Source organism: Chiloscyllium plagiosum, chromosome 26 (assembly GCF_004010195.1).
Source record: "Chiloscyllium plagiosum isolate BGI_BamShark_2017 chromosome 26, ASM401019v2, whole genome shotgun sequence".
Taxonomy (NCBI): domain Eukaryota; kingdom Metazoa; phylum Chordata; class Chondrichthyes; order Orectolobiformes; family Hemiscylliidae; genus Chiloscyllium; species Chiloscyllium plagiosum.
In genome coordinates, this window is record NC_057735.1 from 34,099,219 (window position 1) to 34,125,329 (window position 26,111).

The following is a 26,111-nucleotide window of genomic DNA, read 5'->3' on the forward strand; positions in this document are numbered from 1 at the left end:
GAGGCTGACCAGGCTGGGGCTGTTTTCCCTGGAGCATCGGAGGCTGAGGGGTGACCTTATAGAGGTTTACAAAATTATGAGGAGTATCAATAGGATAAATAGACAGTCTTTTCCCTGAGATCGGGGAGACCAGAACTAGAGGGCATATGTTTAGGGTGAGGGGGAAAGATATAAAAGAGACCTCAGGGGCAACGTTTTCATGCAGAGGGTGGCATGTGTATGGAATGAGCTGCCAGAAGATGTGGTAGAGGCTGGTACAATTGCAACATTTAAGAGGCATTTGGATGGGTATATGAATAGGAAGGGTTTGGAAGGATATGGGCTGGGTGCTGGCAGGTGAGACTAGATTGGGCATGGGATATCTGGTCGGCATGGACGGGTTGGACTGAAGGGTCTGTTTCCATGCTGTACATCTCCATGACTCTATGATTCTATTCTAAAAGGCCTTCTCTTTAGTCTAAGGCTGTGCCCTTGTATCCTTGTCTCTCCTACCAATAGACACATTTTCCCAACATCTAATCTATCCAGGCCATTCAATATTCTGTATGTTTCAATTAGATCCCCCCCTCATCTTTCTAAACTTCATCAAGTATAGACCCAGATGGTCAAACATTCCTTGTATGTTAGGCTTTTCATTTCTGGGACCATTCTCGTGAACCTTCTCTGAACATGCTCCAGGGCCAGTACATCCTTCCTGAGATATGAGGCCCAAAACTAAGCACAATAATCCAAATGTGGCCTGACCAGAGCCTTATAGAACCTCAGAAGTACATCCCTGTTTTTATATTCAAGTCCTGTCAAAATAAATGCCATTGTTGCATTTGCCTCCCCAACTACCGACTTAACCTGCAAATTTACCTTGAAAGAATTCTTTATTAGAACTCTCAAGTCACTCCATCCTTCTGAATTTTCTCCCCACTGAGAAAATAGTCCATGTTTTTATTTTTCCTACCAAAGTGCATGACCTCACACTTTCCCATGTTTTGCTCCATCTGCCACTTTTTTGCCCACTTTCCTAATATATCCAAATCCTTCTGCAGCCTCCCTGACTCCTCAATGCTACCTGTCCCTCTACGTACCTTTGCATCATCTGCCAACCATAGTCCCAAAGGACCATAGAGCTGCTCTCTCATTAGAAAGAGAGATGATTGGCGGTGAGTTTAACCTCATGCCTTAGGCTATGGGTATGGCCCTTCATGGTAAGCTCAGCCAATGCAGGAATTGAATGCACACTGTTGGTATCACTTCACATTGCAAACTAACCATCCAGCCAACTTACCGATCAGTCACCTCCCATTGTGAAAGTTGGCTTTGATGGACCATGGTTTGCAGCTTGGGTATTATGGTGCCCAAGCACAGACCATATTCACATGAGACTTTTTAAACAAAAGAACATACATTTATTACATGAAAAATTAAGTATAAATATCTGATAATTTTGAAATGTCTTGCCATTAGCAATAAAAAGAAAGGTTTGATCCTTTTCTTCCATTAGCATTTTCCTTTACAGGCACTCAACCCTAGTGCAGTATCACTCATATCTTCACTTCAAAATTTCTTATAAAAATGATATTATTGCAACTATTTTCTTTTGATTCCTTTCTCTGTACATTGACAAGATTAGAGTTTTTCTGCTTTTCCTGGAAACTCATTAATGTTCCCCCACTAAACTCAAAGAAAAGGATTTTTTTTAGCCCTGTCTATTAGGACTAAAATGGTGTAAGGTTTCAGATTTATTTCCAGTTCTACTGCACTGGAGATTGCTAAAACTGAACTGTGTTCCTGCTGGAATGGATTTTATTTCTTATTCTGAATGAAACGTACTTGTAGCCCTGGTCTTTCATTTTGCAAATTGTAAAATCTAAACTTCGTAATAATAACTTTTAACAATAATTTAAACAAGTTGTTTATCTAATCAATTAGCTTGAGTCACATGCTTCCTCAGAAATGCTATCTTGAACCTAAACTTAACTTCCTGATCATGTATAAAAACACAAGTAATCTTCACATACTAAAACCAAAAGCCCATTTACTTTGACTTTGGAATTCAAGTTTCTAAATAATAAGAATACATTATAACCATTCATCACAAGAGGCTAACTATTTCTCCACCCAAAAATGGTGTTACATCAGATTGGGTGGAGTGAATATAATTTCAGCATGGACGCTTTCAGAGCCATTCTGTCATACACCAGTCTGTAGTTACCGCACTGGAACATTCTCCAGAGCCTACTGCATTGTATTTTATGAATAAATTCAATTTCAAGATGCTTATAATTTGTTTTGCCTAAACTGACTTATCCCAATAAATACAACAGCCACAGTGCAAAGTAATAATGAAATACATTTTAAAGAGATCCTTGAAAATAGGAGGTCACAGCACAGAGACCTTTAACATATTATTACTCTTCTGGCTGAGTGTATGCTAGCTGCTGCTTGTCTGCATTCAAAGACCAGCCAACTGTAGCAGGTATATATTATAATGCAGGTCAATAACTGAAGCTTTGGTAATACTGGATCATGCACATCTATTCCCTCTACGACTCAGTCTCATTAGTGTGGCTCAACACTGCAGTCAAATCAATACAAGACAGCTGTCACTAAACTCCCTTTTTTATACACAGTGCTTTACAGCAAACTGTTTTTCTCAGCTGACATCTTTGATCAAGATACAATAGGAACTAGTTTAATTATTTTCTAAAAATATTACAGAGGCAAATTCAAATTTTTGAAGAGTGTGGTTTGAGAGGTGGTTAACTTTGCTGCAATTTATTGCTGTTTTTAGATGTTTTCCCATCAACCTTCTGAAGATGGTGCTAGCACCAGGTGACTCGTTGCTGTGGTTCTGTTCGCTGAACTGGAAATTTTTGTTGCAAATGTTTCGTCCCCTGTCTAGGTGACATCCTCAGTGCTTGGGAGCCTCCTGTGAAGCGCTTCTGTGGTGTTTCCTCCGGCATTTATAGTGGCCTGTCCCTGCCGCTTCCGGTTGTCAGTTTCAGCTGTCCGCTGTAGTGGCCGGTATATTGGGTCCAGGTCGATGTGTTTGTTGATGGAGTTTGTGGATGAGTGCCATGCTTCTAGGAATTCCCTGGCTGTTCTTTGTTTGGCTTGCCCTATAATGGTAGTGTTGTCCCAGTCGAATTCATGTTGCTTGTCGTCTTTGTGTGTGGCTACTAAGGATAGCTGGTCGTGGCATTTCGTGGCTAGTTGATGTCATGGATGCGGATCGTTAGCTGTCTTCCTGTTTGTCCTATATAGTGTTTTGTGCGGTCCTTGCATGGGATTTTTTTTACAGGTGACTCCTTGTAAGCTCCCTGTAGTAGATCTAACTCTCACATTTATTATAACCATTCACCCTATGATCTGTATGTCCTTACTTATTATGATCTACCTGTACCACTCACAATCAAAGCTTTTCACTGTACTTGGGTACACAGACAATAAATCAAACCAAAACAACACCTGTTTTATAGACTCAGCTATCAGAATTGGTTGATGCCACCTAACTGAGTCCAGTTGGATCACATGAGTAGGTCCACATTGAAATTTGATGATCAAAATTGCATCCATTGCAAGATTAGCACTGAACCTTGTAAACCTGTCTTGTGTCTAACGATTTGATGGGGGGAGTAAGGTTGCAAGCAAACATTTTCATGGTGAGGCCTCTGTCAGTGTTAGTAAGCTGGTAGATCTGAGTTGTATGATGGTATTTGTCCTTGGCAGTGTATGGATGAGTTTATAAATTACATAGAATTCATCGCACTGCAATCAATTATTTTGCCCAATTGGCTCAAATTCTTGTTTGTGTTCTATAAGAGGGTTCTCCCATCTTACTTCATCTCACACTCTTAGAATATGTTTCATTTCATGTCTCCAACAACTTATTTCCCTTCAAAGGCATTGATATTATTTGTTGCATGATTCAATACTGAATTCAACATTCTTAGTATTATCGAATGGATTCTTTCTGAATCCGTTATTAAAGACCAGAATGTACTAAAGGTCCCTAAACATGACTTCCCTACAAGTGGACGATATCTGCTTTCTCAAAACTGTTTCTTTTTTTCAGACAAAAAAGCATAAGCCTATTAATTCAACCCCATAAGTAATATATTGTTGTATTATCTGTAAAGAACTAAGACACATTTAGCCAGGACAAATTTTGTGTTCCAGTGGGCAGCATTCAGGGGCTGCACTGGAGAATCCTTTGTGTAGCAGCACCTGGCTTAACAGGTAACTGAGCCAGGCAGCATAAAAAATTAGTATCAAACAAAAAAAGCTTACACATTCCCAAGCTTAAAGCGTGAATATTTCAACATTTGAGAACCAAAAGACAATGGCATGATACTTACAAAATATTAGGAATCTATCTTTTAAAAAGCCAATGATTCAAGATGACACTTGAAATATTGTATAAGATTCAATAGTTATTGAGTCAAAACTGTAAGTCAAATTCCTAAGATAAACTTTTTGTAACTGTCATGGATAATGATAATCTTTGACTAGCATGGAATAATAGTAGTTCTTCAACAACTTCTATTGCACATAACCCTTAACTACATAGTTATGATACATCGATTTATGAAACATGCAGTCATTACTGTGTTTGTGTAGAAGTGGCAGATACCATTTACTGCTGAGCACAGTGAAGGATTTACTCGTTATCGCTGTGTACTAGTTTCTAATGAATAGAATGACTGCTGTGCAACCTAATTGTGCTTCAATCCATGAGACAAATCTGTTGGGAGTTGTGCATTAGTAGTGTCATTCATACATATTGATTTATAATGTAAATCTTTAAAATAACCTCTGAAAAATATGCCATCTTGTTTTTTTCAACTGTATCTGTGGCTTGTTTCACTGTCTACATTCATTGATCTTGCACCTGAAATTTTCTGCACATGAAATGTCCTGAGTTAAACGCAAGAAAAAATGTATTTGATTAGTTCTAGATTGGTTCAGATAGTTTTCACTGCATGAATTACCTGATATTGAACCCTGTAATTTGGAAAACTCATCTCCTGTCTCCCCAGTGTCTGTCCACCATCTACAAAACATAAATCATAATGTTTGCTCTAACATGGTCTTTCCATATTAAGAATTTGTTTCAGATGATGGGAGGACATAGTTCAGACCTGTTTTTGATATGAATCCTGAAATTCCGTCAGTAATTAGTGATTATCTTCCATCTTGGAAAGACGTACAAAATTTTCTACTTTCTCAGAGCATTTGAATGCATAATAATAATTTAGTAAGGCTTTCATTAAAACTGAAATCTCAGAATGAATTTGGTGTGCTTAAAGATACAAGATAAGGCCATTAGAAAAATTTCAATCATGGTTAATTACAAGAGAGAGGGGTTTAAAGAATGTACAGACCTGGGAAGGATAGGAGTAAAGAAGTTAAAGAATAATTACACAGGATGGGAACCAAGCCATTAGGGCACACTCTTGTGGCACAGATTACAAACTTGCAGCTGTTGAAGGAATTATAGAAAATAAAAAGAGCTAGGTACTTCTCAAATCCAGATGTTGCACAGCTCTCAATATCAAAATGCCCAATTTGATAGTTTGTCTGATGATGGACAAACCAATTCTGACAGTCAATAGGAGGTTGTTAGTCCCAAAGGATAACTACAAAAAATAGTACAAAAGTCAAATATTTACCAAAAAGGGCAAGGTCATGGAGGAAGTATGATTATATGTCAAGCAGGGGAAGGCCAAGGCAAGATATAAAAGCTGGATGAATGTACTGGGTGAGTGGTAGGAGATTTCATGCATAGATTGGAAAGTGATGGGACTTACAAGACTGAAGCAAGGCTAGGGGCTTCGGGTTTTGATGAAAAACCAGATGACCGAGATATGAATAGATTCACCAAAGGCAAAAAAAATGTAATGCTGAAAATGTTCTTGGCTTTGTTATCAACAAATGTTTGAGAGTATGGGTCAATTGATTTTAAAGCTGCATTTCTGCAAGGCGATCAGCTTAAGATTAAAGTGCTATTTGTTCTCCAAAAGAGTAACTAAACACAGTGGTGACACTCTGTAAGTTAAATAAATGTGTATATGGTTTAAACTATGTCTGTAGACTTTGGTACTTTTCAGTAAAGTCGACCTCATTAAAACTGAGTGGTCTTCAGTTAAAAGCAGACCATGCCATGTTTTATTGGCAAAATAAGGGACAGTTTGCAGGTATCTTTTTGATACGTGGAGTTTTTTTTTTGCATGGAGTGGGAACAGTGAATTTGAAAACATTGTGATGAATGGACTTAAAGTGCAATTTAATTGGACGTCAGTCTTCTAAGACTCTTAAATACATTGGATTAGAAGGCAGACAGAATGGATCAATGGCACTTTGCATCAACAATCTTATTTGGAAAATAGTAGCCCCATTTTGATTACTCATGATCAAAATTACTCAGGCTTCGCAAAAAAATGCAGTGGCTTCCAAAACTGAAGATAAACTCCAAAGTCTAACTGAACGGTTGCATTGCCTGGACATCTAAACAAGGCCAGATGCCAGTTTTGAAGTATTAGGATTGACTACAACAATGAAGAATCTGAAGGTCAATATATTATTCAGGCAAACAAATCATGGAATAAAATAAAAACAAAGCATTGTGTTTTGAAATGTCCATCATTAAAAAAATGCCAGAAACATGAAACTTCTTTTTAATGATGCTCCTCATGCAAATCTCTGCAATGGGTTCTTGACTGAGGGAGTTTTACTTTCTTCATGTGGAAAGGCAGGTAAATGATGCCAGAATTTTAGAATCCCTACAGTGTGGAAACAGGCCCTTCGGCCCAACAAGTCCACACCGACACTCTGAATAACCCACCCAGACCCGTTCCTTATCCTATATTTGCCCCAGACTAAGGCACCTAACTTACACATGCCTATGGGCAATTTAGCATGGCCAATTGACCTAACCTGCACATCTCTGGACTGTGGGAGGAAACTGGAGCACCCGGAGGAAACCCACGCAGACACGGAGAGAATGTGCAAACGCCACATAGACAGTCACCTGAGGCTGGAATCAAACCAAGGTCCCTGGTGTTGTGAGGTAGCAGTGCTAACCACTGAGCCACCATGCCATCCCTGTGATGCTGTTTAGTTTGTGAACAAAGGAAGATCAGAAAAATAGGAAAAGGTCCCTTAGCAGCAGAAACTCTTGCCCTTGGTGAGGCAATAGATATGGTGTTTTTTATTTGCAGAATTATTGTAAGAAATTCTAAGAGATTTAACAGCTATACTCATTGAGGACTACATCAATAATAACTTACTAGGGGATAAATAAATTTAACAAAATGTATGGTTGAAACAAAGAAAAACTGTGTTTTGATATTCCAGTTTCATAACAGATGCTGGTGAAGGAGAATTCTCCAAATCAAAATTGATGGATAGCCCAGCAATTTGCAATCTAACTGTTACAAAGAATGAAGCAAGTTCAAAGAAACTATTGGACAAGCCTTAAAAAGAATGCTTAAAACTTTAATGTGGAAATAAGAAAACAAATATATGCAATATTTTGTCATTTTGAAGATTTTTTAAAAAATAGTATTTATTGATTTATTTAAAAGGGGAAATGATCTCTGTTAACAGTTAATAAGCTCTGAAGTGATGCCTAGGACCTAATAGAAGAGGGAACAAGTGGTGGATATATTAATTAAAGGTTAATTGAGTGTGATTGGTTGTATAATTAAGGGGAGCCAGTAATTAGTGGGGAGTGAGTTTTGTGGAGTGTGGTTAATGGAAATAAAGTTCTCACCAAAGTCGTGGGCCTGGACCTTGTTTAAGAGTATTCATCATCTTGAGCATGGCATAAGCCAGTTATGGATGGGCAAGTAATGTTGGCTTAGCCAGTGACCCTCATGGTTCATGAATGAATGAATTTGTAAAAACAATGGTGGATTACCAAAAGTCTGCTATAGGTTATGCTCCTCCAATCTAAATAATCTTAATCCTGTTATTAAAATTTCTAGTTTTGATGTCAATATTTACTTTTGCTAATTGTGACGTACCATTTGGTTTTGCTATAACCAACATTTTTCTTCATCATTCTATAGGTTGTGGGTGCCCACAATGTCTTCTTCATAAAGTAAAGACAAGGCACAACTTTACAGGTAGGCATTGTACCATTAGCAAGATTGTTTGTTTGAAAATCAACAATGATGAAATTCAGGAAAATAAAAGAGTCACTTTAAAAGCAGGACAGCAAAATGATGGGGATGAAATTAATTTTTTTCAAACGTTATTAGCTGCAATTGACTGGTTTCCCATTAGCTAACTATATCTGCTTAAAGCAAGTGCTATTTTAATAAGAAAGACCTAAGATACATTATCAGCAGCAGAAAAATGCTAAAGTATTATCAAGGGTAGATTATAAATGGGTACTTGAATATTCATGATCTGGTTGGGTATAGGCAGCATATATTTGTGAATGGGTAATTGTTTGATCAACCTGTACAATTTTTTTAATGAAGATGTTTGGAACAGAATTGATAAGGTATGTTTTCATTTTCAGAAAGGTAAATAAAGTTTCCCTACAAGATTAAACAGCAAAACAAATGCTATCATGAGTAAAATTGTGACTAATAGGCAGAAAACAGAGTACAGATAATTCTTCCTTTGACAGTCTATAACTTGGAGTGCTGCAAAGAACAGTACTTGGATTAGAGCTGTTCATGATATATATCAATTACTTGGATGTTGACCAAAGCTAACATTTCTAAGCTTAGTAGGAATGTGTGCTGTGAGAAAGATGCAAACTGGCTTCAGGAGGACCTGAAAACTTAATGAGTGAAAGGAACATGGCAGATGAAATATGTATTGTGGAGTATATTGGGAATTGTGTTATTAAGCTACAGCATAACTTTTAGATTTACAGATGCTATTGCAAAGAGCTGACTTGCAGCTGCCCTCAAAATGAAGGGAATTGGTTCAAAGCAGAAAAATACATGCCAAGTAGCCAACATTTTGTGGTTACGGTGTGGGGATTAGGTTGCATGAACTTACTGTATTATGTCACAGAAGGATATCCGAGAACAGATTAACAGGAGGCACTGATTGTTACTTGCTGTTTTGGGAGGACTAATTTTTTTTTAAAAAAGGATAAAGAACATGTAAAGCACTGTTGCTGCAGAGTTCTCAACTGGCAGCATGCAATCTACTTACAAGAAATAAAGCCAGATATTTTCAAAGATCACAGACTCATTGCTTATTTGTTAGGAACCCATCACATTGAAATTTTCAAATACCATGGATGTGGAAAAACATCAGTACGTCTGCTTTGGTATGAAGAATTTAAAAATTAGAGATGCATAAAAGGACCTGGGTGTTTTTTTTAAAAATCAGTTTATCAATTATTCACTGAAGACTAACATGCAGTTGGGGCAAGTAATTAGGAGTGGTAGTGGTATTTTAAGCATTTATATCAAGAGGGCTTGAGTACAGCAGCAGTGAATTCTTGTGTAATACCTTGATTCAACCCCACCTGGAGTAGTGTGGGTAGCTCTTGTCCCTTACGATAGGAGAGATATTTTTGCCATAAAGGGATTATATGTTCATTACTTGTTACTGGAATGTCAGAAGTGTCTAACAAAGAGAAAGTATGAAAATTATAGAGTCATAGAGATGTACAGCATGGAAACAGACCCTTCAGTCCAACCCGTCCATGCCGACCAGATATCCCAACGCAATCTAGTCCCACCCGCCAGCATCCAGCCCACATCCCTCCAAACACTTCCTATTCATATACCCATCCAAACGCCTCTTAAATGTTGCAATTGTACCAACCTCCACCACTTCCTCTGGCAGCTCATTCTATACACGTGCCACCCTCTGCGTGAAAAAGTTGACCCGTAGGTCTCTTTCATACCTTTCCCCTCTCACACTAAAACTATGCCCTCTAGTTCTGGTCTCCCCAACCCCAGGGAAAAGACTTTGCCTATTTACCCTATCCATGCCCCTCATAATTTTGTAAACCTCTATAAGGTCACCCCTCATCCTCTGACGCTCCAGGGAAAACAGCCCCAGCCTGTTCAGCCTCTCCCAATAGCTCAAATCCTCCAACCCTGGCAACATCCTTGTAAATCTTTTCTGAACCCTTTCAAGTTTCACAACATCTTTCCGATAGGAAGGAGACCAGAATTGTATGCAATATTCCAACAGTGGCCTAACCAATGTCCTGTACAGCCGCAACATGACCTCCCAACTCCTGTACTCAATATTCTGACCAATAAAGGAAAGCATAACAAATGCTTTCTTCACTATCCTATCTACCTGCAACTCCATTTTCAAGGAGCTATGAACCTGTACTCCAAGGTCTCTTTGTTCAGCAACACTCCCAAGGACCTTACCATTAAGTGTATAAGTCCTGCTAAGATTTGCTTTCTCAAAATGCAGCACCTCGCATTTATCTGAATCAAACTCCATCTGCCACTTCTCAGTCCATTGGCCCATCTGGTCAAGATCCCGTTGTAAATGGAGGTAACTATCTTCGCTGTCCACTACACCTCCAATTTTGGTGTCATCTGCAAACTTACTAACTGTACCTCTTATGCTCGCATCCAAATCATTTGTGTAAATGACAAAAAGTAGAGGGCCCAGCACCGATCCTTGTGGCACTCCACTGGTCACAGGCCTCCAGTCTGAAAAATAGCCCTCCACTACCACCCTCTGTTGTCTACCTTTGAGCCAGTTCTGTATCCAAATGGCTAGTTCTCCCTGTATTCCATGATACCTAACCTTGCTAATCAGAATCCCATGGGGAACCTTGTCGAACACCTTACTGAAGTCCATATAGATCACATCTAGCGCTCTGCCCTCATCAATCCTCTTTGTTACTTTTTCAAAAAACTCAATCAAGTTTGTGAGACATGATTTCCCACGCACAAAACCATGTTGACTATCCCCAATTCCCTCCAATAACTTGCCCAATACCAAGGTCAGGCTCACTGGTCTATAGTTCCCGGTTTGTCCTTACCGCCCTTCTTAAACAGTGGCATCACGTTTGCCAAACTCCAGTCTTCCGGCACCTCACCTGTGACTATCAATGATACAAATATCTCAGCGAGAGGCCCAGCAATCACTTCTCTAGCTTCACACAGAGTTCTCGGGTACACCTGATCAGGTCCTGGGGATTTATCCACCTTTACCCATCTCAAGACATCCAGCACTTCCTCCTCTGTAATCTGGACATTTTGCAAGATGTCACCATCTATTTCCCTACAGTCTATATCTTCCATATCCTTTTCCACAGTAAATACTGATGCAAAATATTCATTTAGTATCTCCCCCATTTACTGCGGCTCCACACAAAGGCCGCCTTGCTGATCTTTGTGGGGCCGTATTGTCTCCCTAGTTACCCTTTTGTCCTTAATGTATTTGTAAAACCCCTTTGGATTCTCCTTAACTCTATTTGCTAAAGCTATCTAATGTCCCCTTTTTGGTCTCCTGATTTCCCTCTTAAGTATACTCCTACTTCATTTATACTCTTCTAAGGATTCACTCAATCTATCCTGTCCATACCTTACATAATTTGGAGATGCCGGTGTTGGACTGGGGTGTACAAAGTTAAAAATCATACAACACCAGTTTATAGTCCAACAGGTTTAATTGGAAGCACACTAGCTTTCGGAGCATCGCTCCTTCATCAGATGAGCCCTCCACTACCACCTGATGAAGGAGCGATGCTCCGAAAGCTAGTGTGCTTCCAATTAAACCTATTGGATGATAACCTGGTGTTGTGTGATTTTTAACTTTGTATACCTGACATATGCTTCCTTCTTTTTCTTAACCAAAGCCTCAATTTCTTTAGTCATCCAGCATTCCCTATACCTACCAGCCTTTCCCTTTCACCCTGACAGGAATATACATTTTTCTGGATTCTCGTTATCTCAACCCTGACAGGAATATACATTTTTCTGGATTCTCGTTATCTCATTTCTGAAGGCTTCCCATTTTCTAACCATCCCTTTACCTGCGAACATTTGCCTCCAATCAGCTTTTGAAAGTTCTTGCCTAATACCAACAAACTTGGCCTTTCTCCAATTTAGGACTTCAACTTTTAGATCTGGTCTATCCTTTTCTGTCACTATTTTAAAACGAATAGAATTATGGTCGCTGGCCCCAAAGTGCTTCCCCACTGACACCTCAGTCATCTGCCCTGCCGTATTCTCCAAGTGTAGGTCAGGTTTTGCACCTTCACTAGTAGGTACATCCACATACTGAATCAGAAAATTGTCTTGTACGCACTTAACAAATTCCTCTCCATCTGAACCTTTAACACTATGGCAGTCCGAGTCTATGTTTGGAAAGATAAAATTCCCTACCATAACCACCCTATTATTCTTACAGATAGCTGAGACATCCTTACAAGTTTGTTTCTCAATTTCCCTCTGACTATTAGGGGGTCTATAATACAATCCCAATAAGGTGATCATCCCTTTCTTATTTCTCAGTTCCACCCAAATAACTTCCCTGGATGTATTTCCAGGAATATTGTCCCTCAGCACAGCTGTAATTCTATCCCTTATCAAAAACGCCACTCCCCCTCCTCTCTTGCCTCCCTTTCTATCCTTCCTGTAGCATTTGTTTCCTGAAACATTAAGCTGTCAGTCCTGTCCATCCCTGAGTCATGTTTCTGTAATTGCTATGATATCCCAGTCCCATTTCCATCCATGCCCTGAGTTCATCTGCCTTCCCTGTTAGGCCCCTTGCATTGAAATAAATGCAGTTTAATTTATTAGTCCTACCTTGTCCCTGCCTGCCCTGACTGTTTGACTCGCTTTTGTGCTCAACTGTACCTGTTTCAGATTGATCTCTTTCCTCACTATCTCCCTGGGTCCCATCCCCACCTTACTCATTTAAATCCTCCCAAACAGTTCTAGCAAATTTCCCTGCCAGTATATTAGTTCACTTCCAATTTAGGTGCAATCCGTCCTTCTTGTACCGGTCACTTCTACCCCAAAAGAGATTCCAATGATCCAAAAATGTGAATCCTTCTCCCATACACCAGCTCCTCAGTCATGCATTCATCTGCCCTATCCTCCTATTGCTGCCCTCACTAGCTCGTAGAACTGGGAGTAATCCAGATATTACTACCCTTGAGGACTTTTTAAATTTCTGCCTAACTCTCTGTAATCTGCCTTCAGAATCTCAACCTTTTCCCTTCCTATATCGTTGGTTCCAATGTGGACAATGACCTCTAGCTGTCCCCTCTTGCTGGTCCCTCTCCCCCGTGAGAACATTCTGCACCGTCTCTGAGAAATCCTTGATCCTGGTACCAGGGAAGCAACACACCATTCTGCTTTCTCGCTTCTGGCCACAGAAACATTTGTCTGTACCTCGGACTACAGAATCCCTTAACACAATTGATCTCTTGGAAGCTGACATACCCCCTCGTTGCATTAGAGCTAGTCTCAATACCAGAAACTTGGCTGTTCGTGCTATGTTCCCCTAAGAATCCATCACCCCCTACATTTTCTAAAACAGCATACCTGTTTGAAATGGGAATATGCACAAAAGACTCCTGCTCTAGCTGCCTACCTCTCTCACCTTTCCTGGAGTTAACCCATCTATGTGACTGTATCTGAGACTTTCCCCCCTTCCTATAACTGCCATCCATCACATACTGTTGCTGTTGCAAATTCCTCATCGCTTCTATCTGTCTCTCCAACCGATCCATTCGATCTAATAAGGTTTGCAGCCAACAGCATTTATGGCAGATACAATCTGCAGTAACCCTTAAACTCTCTTTAAACTCCCACATCTGACAAGACGTACATACTACTCTATTAAAGGCCATTTTTGCTCCTTCACAATCTATAGACCTAGAAAACAACACCGTCTTAATCCTCTACAAAACACTGGCCCAGGTTAAATGGATAGTTATGGTTTATATTTTAAGTTTAATCAAGAGACATATCTCCAAAAACATATAATCAAGAAAGAACCCACTCTACTCACTACTGCAGCCTTTCTATTGAACACACTTAAAACAACGATTAACTTATCTGATTCTGTGTTGTGAATTTCGCCCAAACAGGTTCCTCCAAGATTAGTGGTGAAATTCACGGTTTCTTAATATTCCCTTTGTCTGTCTCTCTCTCTCGCTCTCTCTACTTTTTTTTCCCAAAGTTCCAAAACAATGCAACAGCATATAAAACAGTAATTGCTGCTCCTGGAATTCGATGAAATCACCTCCAGCACCTAAACCACCTCAAAAAAAGGAGCAGCTCTTATGCCAGAAATTTTTCCCATCCTCCATCTTGGATTACCCAGAATCCTGGTCTTGTATTCTCCTCAACTTCAAGGAATGGAAGTGCTCTCATTGAAACCTACAGAATACTAAAAGGGATAGAAAGGGTAGCTGCAGGAAGGATGTTCTCCTGGTTGGTAAGTTACAGACCAGGGTGCACAATTTCAAAATAACAACCACTTAGGACTAATTTGAGAATTCCTTTTGTTCAAAAACAATCATGAAAATTTGGAATTCCTTACCACCTGAACAGTTTAATTTTTGAGTATAATTAAAGTAGAAACTGATAAATTTCCAAATATCATGGAAGTAAAAGGATATGGGGATCGGTAAGGAGAAAAGACATTGAAATGCATGATCACCCATTATTGTATTATGTGGTGGAGCAGAAAAGATGGACTGAATTGCCTACTCTTGCCCCTACATTCCAGTTTAAAAAAAATGGAAAGTTTTAAATAATATGTTAATATGTTTGTTTTCTGTAGAAGGGCCTAACTTCAGTGGAGAAAAACATTCTATTGTATTTTACCTCTCGGGGCATCCTTTTGGGGATTACAGCTACTTCTTTGTTTATAATTATATTTGTGCCTTCCATGAGCATGTAAATAATACTTGCAACATCATGAAAGATTTGCAAGTTGCTATTAAATGTGGTTGGTTTGAATGTCCAATTACTTTCTTTTGCATCCTTTTGTTCTGAATATTTCGCGAAGCACAATTACAATTAATTATACTGGTGACATCAATGAAGTAATCAGTTAGGGGTTATTGAGTTGACCTTGTGATTTAATATCAATAAACGTAGTCATTAACCCAGGGAAATTCAGTTGTCTAGAGTATGTCAATACAGCACCCACACACTAAATGAAATAGTTATTCATCCTCGCCAATTCCCATAATTGATTTTATGAAGTCTTGCCACTAAAATTTTGTGAATAAACAGAACTAAAGAAAAACATAGACATTTAATCATAATTCTTCACGATTACTGAATTTCTGAAATGGTTTTAATAGAAGTCTGCTTGAGCATGTTAAATGTCATACAATGTCTGAAAGCTGACTTTAATGGCTTCATTTACAGGGAGAGTAACTATTTTTTCTTGATGTGACAAATAACATTGCATGAGGAGTAGTCTATTCAGAAGGTTATCCGGGTATCTATGTATTTAACCAGGAGTTGTGTTAAAGTAACTCCATTCAAAACAGAATCCATGCCAGCAGAACACTTGCTGCCATAGAGCTTTGACTGGAATATTGATTGTGTGAATTAAACCCAATTATCTCAGCACTAGGCTATTATAGCAAGAGTTCCATTGGGTTATGTTCTTGACTGTCTTTAGTTACTTTATCAATGATATTTCCTTCATCATAAGATCAGAATGGAGTATATTTACTAATGATTATACGATGTTCAGCACCATTCAGAATTCACCTGCTATTGAAGTTGTTTATGTCCATATCAATCCCTAAGAGGGAAATCAGGAGGGCAAAAAGAGAACATGAGAAAGCTTTGGCAAATAGGGTTAAGCAGAATCCAAAGGGATTCCACAGATACATTAAGTACAAAAGAGAGAGACTATGGTCTCTTAAAGATCAACAAAGCCACCTATGTGTGGAACCACAGGAGAAACTAAATGAATACTTTGCATCAGTATTTAATGTGGGGAAGGATATGGAAGATAGAGAAATGATTGGTGACATTGTGAATAATTGGTGACATTACAGAGGAAGTGGTGCTGGACATCTTAAAATACTTAAAGGTGAATAAATCCCCAGGACCTGATCAATTGTATCTTAGAAATCTGGGCAGCTAGGAAAGTGATTGCTTGGTCCCTGGCTGAGATATTTGATATCTACAGAGAGGTGCTGGAAGACTGGAGGTTAGCTAACATGGTGCCACTATTTAAGGAATTTGGTAAGTTAAAACCAGGGAACTGTGAATGGTTGAGCCTAACATTGGTGATGGGTAGGTTGTTGGAAGGTATCCTGAGGGACAGGATTTACATGTATTTGGAAAAGCAAGGACTGATAAGGGATAATCCACATGACTTTATGCATGGGACCTCATGTCTCACTAACTTGATTGAATTGTTTGAAGAAGTAACAAAGAGGATTGAAGGCAGAGTGGTGGATGTGGTCTATATGGATTTCAGTAACGTTCCTCATGGTATACTGGTTAGTAAGGTTAGATTACATCGAATACAAGGAGAGGAAGACATTTGAGTACAGAATTGGCTCGAAGGCAGGAGACAGAGGGTGGTAGTGAAGGGTTGCTTTTCAGACTGGAGGCCTGTGATCAGCAGTGTGCTTACAAGGATTGGTGCTGGGACTACTGCTTCTCCTTATTTATGTAAATGATTTGGATGTAAATATAGGCGGTATGGTTGGTAAGTTTGCAGGTGACACCAAAATTGGAGGTGTAGTGGACAGTGAACTAAGTTACTGCAGAGTACAATGGGATCGTGATCAGATGGGCTAATGGGTTGAGGAGTGGCAGAAGGAGTTTAATTTAAGTACTGCATTTTGGGAAAGCAAATCTTCGCAGGAATTATACAGTTAATTGTAAGGTGCTAGGGAGTGTTGCTGAACAAATAGACCTTGGAGTGCAGGTTCTTATATCCTTGAAGGTGGTGTTGCAGGTGGTCTGGATAGTGAAGAAGGTATTTGGTATACTTGCCTTTATTGGTAAATGCATTGACCATAAAGTTAGGAGGTCATATTGCTGTTGTAAAGGACCTTCATAGACCACTTTTGGACTACTGCATTTGATTCTGGTCTCCCTCTGATAGGAAGGATGTTGTAAAACTTGTAAGGGTTCAGAAAAGATTTACAAGGATGTTGCCAGGATTGGAGGATTTGACTTACAGGGAGAGGCTGAATAGGATGGGGATATTTTCTCTGGAGCATTGGAGGTTGAGGGGGTGACTTTTATAGAGATTTTAAATATTATGGATGGGGTGGATAGCAAGATCTTTTCCCAGGGGTGGGGGAGTCCAAAAGTAGATGGCATTGGTTTAAGGTGAAAGGCGAAAGGTTTAAAAGGGACTTAAGGGGCAACGTTTTCAGAGGGTGGTGCATATGGAATGAGTTGCCAGAGGAAGTGATGGAGGCTGGTGAAGTTACAATATTTAAAAGGCATCTGGATGGGTATATAAATAGGAAGAGTTTAGATGGATATGGGCCAAATACTGGCAAATAGGACTAGATTAATTTAGCATATCTGGTCAGCATGAATGAGTTTGACCAAAGGGTCTGTTTCCATGCTGTACAGCTCCGACTCTGAGGTAAAAACTTATCAACATTTATGTTTGGCCTGATAAGTGGTAAATAACATTTGTGCCACACAAATGCCAGGCAATGCCAATCTCTAAAACAAATCTAGTAAACTCCCCTTGATGTGTAATGACATTATCAATGCAAATTTCCCTTAACAGACCAGGCATACCATATGATTAAAACTGTTAGAACAGCCAAACCTCTGGATACAAGATCAGGTCAGAGGCTGAGAATTCTGAAATTAATAATCCCTTTCCTAACTCCCCAAAGACTGCCTACTATCTACATGAGGACAAGTTAGGAATACGCCCTATTGCCCAAAGCTGTCTGACATTAGTCAAGAGATTCAGCACTATACTGGACAAATTATCCCACTTGATTAGCATCCCATTCCTTTAACATTCACTCCCTTCATCAACACAAGGTGACAGATGTGTATATCATCTACAAGATAGACTGCCACATCTTGCCAAGACTTCATTAACAGTACCTTCCAAATCTGCACCTCTGCTACATAAAAAGACAGGAGTAGCTGAAGTATCAGAACACCTGCAAATTTACTACCAAATCATCCAATAATCTGACTTGAGGGAATAACCTCATTCCTTCACTGTTCCTAGATTAAAACAAAATCATTACCTTCCTAAAAGCACTATTGTGTATCTGTATGGTTGAAAAAAACAACTCACCACCACTTCCTTAATTGGCGATATGCAAAAACTGTTGACCTTGCGTATGATGTTCACAACCTGTGACAAATTGTAAAAATAATGCTTAAATTAATCTATGTCATGCATGACCCACTTGGTGACCAGCATTCAATTCCTGGAAAAAATATTTCATTTAGCTGTTTAGTCCCCATTTCACATTCTTGCATTGAAATGGCAGACACACTGATGTCACTGATATCAAAAGCCAGTTTGCATGTCTTCTCATAGTTCAATGCTAATAAAATCAATACAGTTGACAACACAGAGTTCATGTTGTCAAAGGCACTCTGTCATTCTTGTCCATTCAAAGTTCTTGCCTTTCTTCAATAGTTTTGACCGAGAAACCATTACAGTGCTGAAGTTTGGAATACATGCCTTAAAATCTACTCAAGTCAATATATTTTCTAAAATTACATTTTGTCTTAAACTCAAACTCTAAAATAGTCCTTAGTTTCACTTGCCTACAATCTATTTGACCTTACTCCATATTAAAGCCAGATTCATGCTTAAATCAGCTCTTTGTAACAAATTAAACAGTTCATTTAAAGTGATATAAATGTCCTTCCCAAGTTTGGCTGAACACACCCATGACATTGACACAGACAATGTAGTTGCACAATCCTTCAAACTTTTAGTCAATGGTTGGAAAATTGATTGGCGTTTTTATTCCAAATAGTGACTGTATGTTGATAAAATCCAACTAATAGTAGAAAAGCTAATATTTATTTGGTTCTATCAGTCAATGGCACTTAACAATTTCCTTTAGCAAATGAAATTGTGACAGTTCATACATGTCCAATCTTTTCAATGTGGACTTACAGTTGTAGAATTGGATAGCCATGTGGACTTTGCAATAATCAAAGCATAATGTTTGGGAATCATTGAGTTTCAGCAATATTATGGTAGACTGCTCTAACGATTATGATTCAGTTTAATTGTGACCATTGTCCATCATGAACTTAATCCTTTCCCTCACTTGAGCTAACCTCTCTGTACTGAGTGTGCAGACTGTTGTTTTATGAGTAACAACCCTTACACTAACATAAAACAAAACAAAGGACCTGCAAATGCTGAAAATCTGAAACAAAAACAGAAATTGTTAGAGAAACTCAGCAGATCTGGCAGCATCTGTGGAGAGAAAACATTAGCCAAAAATAACTTTCTGATTTATTCACTTTAATAGATTCAGAAATCTGTAATAGCTTTTGTTGTAAATCACTTCATTAGTTTTCCGGAAGATAGCTTTATATTCCATCTGACTTCTTAAGCATCTCAATATTATTGAATCTGACTTCTAAAAGATCAAGTCTTGAATTTTCAATTTCTGATTCATTCTTTAGTTATTTTGATTTTTTTTTATGGCCATGAATACATTTTCATTTTAATTATTCTCCCTGTCATAATGTCTCTTTAACATGTTATTGCGATACATGCACTGATTTTTCTTCCTATTTGGAATTGTCATTCTGTAATTCACATCATTGAGTTTCTTTTCCTATATAAGGTCCAATAAACTTTGCTGTTATTCATTTTCCAGAGAGACACAATGTTAAAACATTTTCTCTATCAACGAAGTTCTGAATTTTAGCAATTTTATTCTGTTTAGATTTCAATGTTTATTGTGCTCTTTTCAAATGCTTTTTGGCCAACTCTCTCACTTTGGTTTTTCTTTAAAATTTAGGCTGAAGGTATAGTCTCTGAGTGTTAGCTTATCAGTTTCTCTTAATCAATTTAAGGGATGCTGTTATCTCACATCGATCTGGGTGGCATCGTGGTTAGTGCTGGTGCCACACTGCGCCAGGGACCTGATTCAATTCCACCCTTGGGTGACTGTACAAACACCACAAAGACATTCTCCCTGTGTCTGCATGGGTTTCCTTCAGATGCCCTGGTTTCCTCCCATAGGCCAAAGATGTGCAGGTTAGGTGAATGGGCTAAATTGCCCAGTGTCCAAGGGTAATGTAGGCTAAGTGAAGCAGTCATTCAGTGTTACAGGGAGATGGGAAGGGAGTGGGTTTGGGTGAGATGGTCTAAACAGAATCAGTGTGGACCTGATGGACCGAATGGTCTGCTTCCACACTGTAGGAATTCAATGATTCTATATATATCCGGTCAAATGGGTTAAATCCTGTGGATCCATTAGGAGTATTCCTAATGGAAAACAGTAAGACTATCCTAATCATTAGGATATTCCTGACAATAAACTCTACAGTGTGCAAAGTATAATGCCACCCTTCATTTCTCTTTGAGGTTTTGAATGATAAGCTGAAGATGAATTTTTGTAGTTCTCAAAATAGTTCTATAATATTTATAACATAACATAACATTTGAACATTGATCTGATTAGATTTCTTTGGTTAATACATATCTGACAGAAAATTAAACTAACTTTTTCATTTTTGTCATAATTATCTCCAAAAGCATGCTTTATGAAATCTTCTCAAAACAAACAAATTTGTTAAAAGATATTCTCATTCCTAGTTTCAGTTAGAGATCTTATATAATTTGCTCAGATACTGCTGAATTAGTCTTCAAAATCTGCTTTTATAGTCACAAAATGTAGATTTTATTGATGATTGGGATTGCCCCAGTACCTAATATAAATTTCATGTCTGGGGAAAACTTGATTACATCTTTATGTAATCCAGGCCAAATAAAAATATTTTTAGTATTTCTGCTTGATTTCCTGATACCTAAGTAGCCTACCATTAGAATGAATTTTGAAAGCCTCTTGTAAAATTTAATAACAATTCTCAGATAAAACTATAACCTGATGGACTATTGCTCATTCCTCATTAGCTGACATTTGAGATGGCCTCCATTTTCTCATACACAATGTATCTTTCAAATAATAACATCAGGTAGTGGTTCTGACTCAATTTCTGAGTAGACTGTTTGGTATAACATTCTGACTTACAGATTATTTGTTCCCTTTCCAGTAAAACAGTGATCTAAATATGTCAACTTCTCTTTTCCTTCATCCTTTTTACTTAAATTATCAAATAATATGTCTAATAACTGGATTTCCAAGTCACCACCTTTCTTTTTATATCATCCTCATCTTCCTATTTAATTCTATCAGCTTGAGGTCTAATACAAACAGAGTCAGGAAACTATCCAGGATGTTCTTCCTGTAACATCTCCATTAATTTTATCCCTACTGGTTTTTCCAATGTTTCGTGAGACCAAGTTATTTAAAACACCAAGATCATTCCCCAAGATAAAACCAATTCTTTCAACAAGGATTTGGTTCACCACTCTAAATATATCTTTTCATTTATTAAATCACTCTTTAATCCAACTGCGTTTATTAGGACCAGTTTGTAATCTCCATGAATAATACCAATTAATATTTTCTCTTTCATTAACATCCATGGAAGATAAATTTTATCAGGCAGCACCTTTGACTCACTTTGACTATGCTTCTCAATATATTTGCTGGTTTAATTATTTGGTTATAACAATATGGAAATATATCTATCTATCTTTTGAGATAAATATTCAGAATACCTAATAGTCTGATTTTGCTTTATTAATAGTTTATAAAGAATCTTTTTGACTGTCCTGAACTATCTCTCCCTGGTTAATAGATTCTAAGCAAGCAAGTTTTCTTTATTCAACAGTCAGTTTTATAAGCTACCTTCATTCCTGATGCACCATTTTCTGAGCATTCCTTAAGCATTCCAAATACTGTAGTCAGTCTTCCATTAACTTCCAGCAATTAGCTTTGATATTTCTAGGCTTATTACAATGAAAGCATGGTATGTTCTTTACATAATTTTTAGGTTCTAACATTTCTTCTTTTATTACTTTGGCCTCATTTTGTTTGTTCTCTAAAACTAGTACCTCTTCCATTCACAAACTTTTGTATTTCTCCAATGTTTCGTGAGACCAAGTTATTTAAAACACCAAGATCATTCCCCAAGATAAAACCAATTCTTTCAACAAGGATTTGGTTCACCACTCTAAATACATCTTTTCATTTATTAAATCACTCTTTAATGGGTATTCCAGTATACCCATCTCCTGATAGGGAACTAACATAAAATTTCATACGTTTCTGCCAGAACTGTGGGCTTCTCTAATGCTCAATACCTGATAGTCATTTAAACATGTGTTGGGTTTACTGGAAACCTATTTTTGAATTCTTCCATAATCATTAGTTACCCTTAGGTTCTCAATATTTTTCTTGAACTACAGTGATCAAAACCACTGGTCCCACAGCATTTCTTTTTCACTTGCACATTGTACAAATGTCTGATTAGGTTTTTTTTTTCTTGTAGTGCTAAATTTCAATCAGTAAGTTTCAGGATCAAACTCATAAAGTTTGCATATTGCTTTTTTAACAGTTTCATGTTCGATATATTGTGCACATGGCTTTGTCAGAAGAACAGTCATCGATCATAGCTGTGTCTCTGTCAAAACCTATTGTGTGTGACATTAACATCAGTACAAATTTTGGTCACTTTATCTGTTTAGTTATGTTTTCAAATGCAATAGAAATATCTTGCAGCTCCATTCTGGATAATTGTCAACACTAAATGTAGATTGCTGGTCAAATCAAATCACATAAAGGAGCAAGATTTATCCTCCAAGCTATTATCTTCTATCTTTTCTTTCTTTAACCTTTTCTCTGGATAATTCATGTGAGCATGTTTTTACCTCCTTGTCATTCACTTTTTAAAAAAAAATCCAATTCCAGGTCCTTTACATTTTGTCTCTTTTTTTTTCTTTTCAGTCTGCCTTATTTCTGATTTTCTTTTCCTTTCCATTTCACTTTTCAATTCAAGTCTTTTCATCTCCTTTTGTCTCTTCAGAATTAGTGACGATTTAGCTATGACTTAGTGATCACACAGCTAATCCTCCTTCTGACTCTCAATGTTAGATAATTACTTTAATCATATCATCTTTACAAGGTCTAGGTTTCATTTCAATCTTTCAATCTGTTTAAATATTCATTTTAATCTGTATCAAGAACTTCAATGATCCACTTTTATGCTCAGTAAAGCCTAAGCAACACTCCAACCCATTTTGACAGTCCAATCTATGCAATAAGGCTTACTACAACACTCCTATTTTATGTCCAGAACCTTTGTGCATTGTTCCTTTAAAAAGGACTTAAATCCTTCTTAAATTCAATGAATTTCCAATCCCACCTGATATTACTGCTGGGAAAGTCAGATACTAGAATGAAACTTAGCTTGATAGGTCATGGGTTTTTTGTTTAGTTAAATAACATGGTGGTTAGTCACTGAAACTCAAGGTTGCAGATGTCCTTTAACAACTAGTCATGGGTTTATTACACAAATGAGAGAAAAGTAACAAACCAACTGATATAGATACAGGAGACATTTTGGTAAAGATCTTTATACAAGCAGCAGAACTTTTACCTGCTTTCCAACACTATCCATTACAGGCACTTAAGCCAAGAGAAATTATATCCACATCTTAACACATTAAATTTGTACTTAACTAACTCCTTACAATTTCTGTTCTAAGGAAGCAGAGCCAACTTTACGATTCATTCCTGCGTTTGTTGGCATGAACATTTCATAGTCCACCGGACCTTGTTCAGTTTTGGTCAACTTGAAGACTCCATACAAGTTCTCTTGGTTTGGAAACCCAAAGGCCCTCTGCTTATTTGACTGGTTTCCCTGATTTGGACTGAAAAAGTTGATTCTCCAGTTTGAAGTTGAAACAAATAATTTTGTTCTATTTACTCAATCCCCTCATAAAATCACTAGTATAAACATCTTTTCCATTAATGCCACAGGGTTTTGCCTAAGCACTTGATTACCTACATGCTTTCTTAACAATGATGTGTTTTGGTTACTGTTCCAGATGACTTTCTGACCTCTCAAAAAACATTCACAGAACTGAGCAAAGCCTGTCTTCCTCTATTTGGTTCTTACCTTTAAAAATGATATTGCATATGAGACATCTTGCATCACACATGTTCCTGGTTCAGCTTCTAGGGTCAGGGCAATATATCAGGTGCCTTTAGGGTGCTCAGATATCCTTTGTGATAGTTAAAAGTACACATTGATAAAACCTTCTTGGAACAAGCTGTCAAAGACATTTCAAAGTTGTCAAAGAACTGTTTCTAAAAAAAACCATTGATGCTGTCAAAGCTTTCGATAAGGAATGGGTATAAAATAAACATTAGTGCTGTTTACTTCACTGTCTGTTGACATCATCTAGTATAAGATTTACACTCTGTGATTATGATCCTAACTTATTATATTCCTGCTCAGCACAATTTGATAGTCAGCTCTAAGTGCTTACAGAATGGAAGTGTTAGATTTATTTCAACTAATCTGTTGTGAAAAAACATTTTTTTTTAAGTGAGTTAATCAGGTGACATGAAATACTGGGAGTTAATTTGATTTCTAACTAGGTAAATTAAGTAAATTACTCTCATTGTGCATCCATGTTTAGGAAAGACTTTAAGTTAGGGTGAATAATAGTGCAGATGGGAACAACATACTGCGAAGGCATTAGGAGTTGCAGTTCAATATTGGGACTTGTCATGATCTATTCTTGATCCATGGGAAATAACCCAGAGCAGGCTCTACATGATGTGAAACTATCAAAAAAATAAGCAAGGTAATTTGGGAATCAAAGTGTATAAATAATTAAAAGCTAATTATGCAAAAAAAACACAAAAGAAAATAATCATGGAGTACTAGCCTTCACCTCAATGAGGCTGAAATAAAATGAGTAGGAATTTTATTCTACCTTTTGTATTGGGTCCTCGTCAGACCCCATCTAGAGAGCTGCATTCACTTTTGAACACTTCACTCAGAACATATTACCCATGGAGCCACCCAGTACAGATGTACCAGAATTTTACCAGAGCTTGGCAATGTAAATTATGGCCCAACATTGCATAAAATAATCTTTTGTCCCTTCATTTAGAAGGCAGAGGATGATTGAGTTATTGTGTTTATAAGTATAAATGAATTAATTAGACCAAATAATTCAGGGGTGAAATCATGAAGTACTTTGTACTTCTTTTAAGGGCATTGTAAGTATGAAATATCTACTCCTCTAATTTCAATTGAAATATGTAGGCTGAGATTGTAAAGTTTATTAATTAAGCATGTTGAGGATTATAGGGTTATATAAGACTATGTGTAGAAGGTTATACATACAGAATTTTGCAGAGTAGACAACAAGGTCTCCAGAGAGTTCTTGAGCTGAGAATTTGGGTCCTAAGCTCTGACACCAGCAATAGTTGCCCTGGCGAAAGGCAAAACATTTCTGTTGGTTCCCCTCAGTTAATACAGCCCAATTTCTTGACAACTCTCACCAGTGGTGTTCTGCAGGGATTGGTGCTGGGTCCATTGTTGTTTGTCACTTATATAAATGATTTGGATGAGCATATGCAAAGCATGGTTAGTAAGTTTGATAACAGCAAGAGTAATGGTATAGCAGACAGTGAAGACGGTTATCTAAGAGTACAATGGGATCTTAATCAACTGGGCCACTGGGCTGAGGAGTGGCAGATGGAATTTAATTTAGATAAATGTGAAGTATTGCATTTTGTTAAGACAAACCAGGACAGAACTTATACAGTTAATGGTAGGGCCCTGGGGAGTGTTGTCAAACAGAGTTCTAGGGTATCAGGTACATAATTCCTTAAAAACTTAGTCATAAGTAGACAGTGGTAAGGAAGGTATTTGGCATGCTTGCCTTCATTGTGCAGAGTTTAGGAGTTAGGATATCATGTTGTGGCTGTATAGGACATTGGTGAGACCACTTTTGGAGTATTATGTACAGTTCTGGCTGTCCTTCTATAGGAAGGACATTATTAAATTAGAAAGGATGCAGAAAAGATTTACAAGGATATCACCAGGATTGGA

General features: G+C 37.8%; 1 protein-coding gene across 6 annotated transcripts in view; it reads left to right on the forward strand.

The window, feature by feature from the left end:
* LOC122563239 (synaptotagmin-B) overlaps nucleotides 1-26,111 on the forward strand; it is a 640,974-nt gene that overhangs the window by 209,585 nt on the left and 405,278 nt on the right. For all 6 annotated transcript variants that reach the window (XM_043716847.1, XM_043716850.1, XM_043716851.1 and 3 more), the window contains exon 2: nucleotides 8,067-8,123. The gene's annotated coding sequence lies outside the window, so the exon portion shown is untranslated. The remainder of the gene's footprint in view (nucleotides 1-8,066; nucleotides 8,124-26,111) is intronic.